Raw genomic sequence first — 3437 nt, 5'->3', positions numbered from 1 at the left:
ACCCTCACAAACAGCCGTTCCCCCTCCTGTTTATCCGCTCCCTTCAAGCACTGAAGGCCACAATGAGGTCTCCCTGCAGCCTTCTCTTCTCCAAGCTGAACAAGCCCAGTTCCCTCAACCTTTCATCACAGGAGAGCTGCTCCAGCCCTCTGATCATCTTACTGCCCTCCTCTGGACCTGCTCCAAGAGCTCCACATCTTCCTTGTGTTATTACTTTCAATCAATAGGAACGTGTATTACTCACAATAAAAGTAATCAAACAATCTCCAAACTATTGTTTCTCTGCAGACATAAATTCATCTCCAGTTACTCCTAAATTGCCACTAATTATGAATCCAATTTTCCCAGTTGTGGAGTTCCTCACTTACCATCTGGCTTTGCACTGCTTTGCTGATTTCCGATGCAGTAAGGAAGCAATACGAGACCACTGGTTTTTGCCATATTTCATCACAGCTGCTTTCAGAATTTCATCCTTAGAACAAAAAGAATGAATGTTGTTATGAAGAATGACAACTGGCAAAATGGCAAGTTTGAGCTCAAGAAGACAAAGCAACGGGTTTCAGCTAATGGGCTGCCCAATTGGAACAGCATAGCATCACTCCTTCTTCTACACATTTTACTTCCCAGATACATGAGGATTTGCATTCCAGAGACCACTAAAATCAATAACAAGACAAGGGATGAAAAAGATGAGGGATGGTTACCGTGGTCTGCTTTACAAGTCTTCTGGAATGATTGATTTCAGTGCTCTCTTATGCAGTTTTTAAAGGCTCTGTACATCTTCCTTGAGTAACAGAGGTGAAGAGGTAGAGAGGTGTTTGGTAGTTTGGTAATGATAAAATAAAAATACATGCCTCTGGGAGGCTTCTTTTAAATAATACCATAATGTTACCTTTTTTTGACATGGGTTAATTTAATTGCATATGGTGTTACAAAAACAAGGAACTTTGTCTACCTTGAAGTATATCACCTCAGGGGAAAAAAACAGAATAGGAGCCAGGCTGCCGACATGCAACAAATTGTGCACTGAGATCTGATTAAAAGCTACATATCTTATTAACTGTCTTTCAATCCGCCCATCAGCCCCTCTCTCCTTTTCCCTCAAATAAGCAGGTTCACAATTTCTGATAACCTCACGGGTCAGAAAGTGATACTTTAAATGCACCAAAGCTATTTGCACAGCCTTCTACATCACAGATGTTCCTCTTCTAAATCCTAACAAGCACTTGTAGTTGTGCTCAGAATCTGTTCAGCTGCACGGTGCAGATGCTACTCATCAGGGACAGATCCTCTGTCTAGCACAAACAGCTCTCAGAGCACAGTAGCACACAGCAGCTTTAAATCCAGACTATGATGAGCTCTGGTTTGAGCTCCTGCAGGAAACAATTCATATTATTTCTATTTAAAGAACAGCATTCCCAAACATCTCTAAATCCTTGGTTCCTGAATTTTCCCTTGTGTTATATGGCAGTGCAAAAGCCATACTGATTACAATAGTGGTGGGTTTTTTTGCAAATAACCAGCCATCTTTCTAAGGACATGACACCACCCTGTTCCACTTGGAGCATTTTTAATGCTGCACATATAACCACAATGTTAATTAAATACTACTAAAAATGTTATTTCATCTCTGGAGTGAAACAAAGTTCTATTTGACCTACTGCTGTTTCTTTTAACAATTCTAGATGACCACAAAAAGAGAGTAAAGCACCCTCTGCTGACCTCCAATTTAGAAACAATTAACAAGCTGCCATACACCTCAAGTGCTTAAAAGCACATCAAGTACATAATAGATTTATTTTCCACTGATTCTTCTCATTGCTTTCTGGAACCACATACGTATTTGATGTTTGCAGTATACTGTTGCAGAATTCTGGATTCTACAGTGTCAAGTACCTCCTTTTCCTATGAACATCTAATAACAAATTTTCACATCCATGAAATGTGCTATTGCTCTCTTTCTCACAACCATCTGCAGTTCTGAAAGCATGGCAAAAATGAGAGCAAGGGAGTTGTGTTTTGTTTGTTTTATTTTTCTGAAAGACATAGATTCTTATGAAAAACTGTGGGCTGCAGGTGATGAGCTCATAGCCATCTTCATTATTTTACAGAATCAACATGATTAAAGTTGGAAAAGATCTCAAAGATCATGAGGAAGTTTTTCCCCCAGAGGGTGGTGAGGCAGTGGAACAGGTTGCCCAAGGAGGCTGTGGATGCCCCATCCCTGCAGGCATTCAAGGCCAGGCTGGATGTGGCTCTGGGCAGCCTGGGCTGCTGGTTGGCGACCTGCACACAGCAGGGGGTTGGCACTGGATGAGTGCTGTGGGCCTTTGCAATCCAGGCCATTCTATGAGTCTATGACCATCTAATACAACAGTCAACCCCAGTCAACCCACCTCTACCATACCCAGTAACTACGTCCCCCAGTGCCACATAGAATCATATCACCTATCATATCACATCTATACATTTTTTGAAAACTTCCAAAGAGAGTGACCCCACCACCTCCTGGGCAGCCCGTTCCAATGTCTCATCACTCTTTCAGAGAAGAAATTTTTCTTAATATCAAGCCTGAACTTCCTCTGGCACTACTTAAGGCTATTACCCCGATCCTCTCACTGTCTCCTGAAAGAAGAGGCCAGGCCTCACCTTGCTACACTGCCTTTCAAACAGCTGTAGAGAGTAACAAGGTCACAGAACCTTAGAATGGTCTGGGTTGAAAAGGACCACAATTCTCATCCAGTTCCAACCCCCTGCTATGTGCAGGGTTGCCAACCAGCAGACCAGGATGCCCAGAGCCACATCCAGCCAGGTTTTTGAATGTCTCCCCTGAGGCCTCATTTACACACCAGTAAGGGCTTTCAGGTCACAATCCCACCCCCTCCAACCACCTCCAGGGTGCAACAACTCTGCCTATGCACTATTAGGCCCGCTCCAGCCTGAGATGGACATCTGCAGATGCAATACAGCCCATACATGTCCCCCAGCTGCTGCTGAGGAGAAGGGTCTGGAGAACAAGATACATGAGGAGTGGCTGAGGCAACCGGCTCCGTTCCATAGCAGAGGAGGAGCTGAAGGGAGGCCTCGTAGCGGCTGCAGCTCCTCACAGGGAGCAGCGCTGAGCTCTGCTGACAGCGACAGTTGGGCCAGGTATGCAAGCAGGAGGCTGTGCCCCGAGCTGCCTACTGCGCATGCGCACCACCACCCCTCCGCCCACGCCTGCGCACCGCTCGCCCAGCACGCCACGCCCCCCCCAACCCCCATACACACCACACACACACCAACCGCCGGGACCCCAACCGAGCGAACCGAGTCCTACCTCGGTGTTCCGCCACACACCGCCTTTAATCATAATCCGCGGCATCTTGGCGGCGAAGGGGATCGATTTCCTGCGGAGAAAAAGCGGCGATGGGAAAGGAACGCCGCTCGCTACGGCG

General features: G+C 45.9%; 1 long non-coding RNA gene across 1 annotated transcript; it reads right to left on the bottom strand.

Moving 5' to 3' along the window:
• Positions 1-391: 391 nt before the first annotated feature.
• LOC109366349 lies at positions 392-3437 on the bottom strand. Its single transcript, XR_002112652.2, has 2 exons — positions 3320-3437; positions 392-472 (listed from the first exon to the last, which is right to left on the bottom strand). It is a non-coding gene; the product is annotated as an uncharacterized LOC109366349 (long non-coding RNA).

Source organism: Meleagris gallopavo, chromosome 2, assembly GCF_000146605.3.
Source record: "Meleagris gallopavo isolate NT-WF06-2002-E0010 breed Aviagen turkey brand Nicholas breeding stock chromosome 2, Turkey_5.1, whole genome shotgun sequence".
In the NCBI taxonomy this organism is placed as follows: Eukaryota; Metazoa; Chordata; class Aves; order Galliformes; family Phasianidae; genus Meleagris; species Meleagris gallopavo.
Note: the sequence above shows the minus strand (reverse complement) of the source record. Positions and strands in the feature narration are given on the sequence as shown.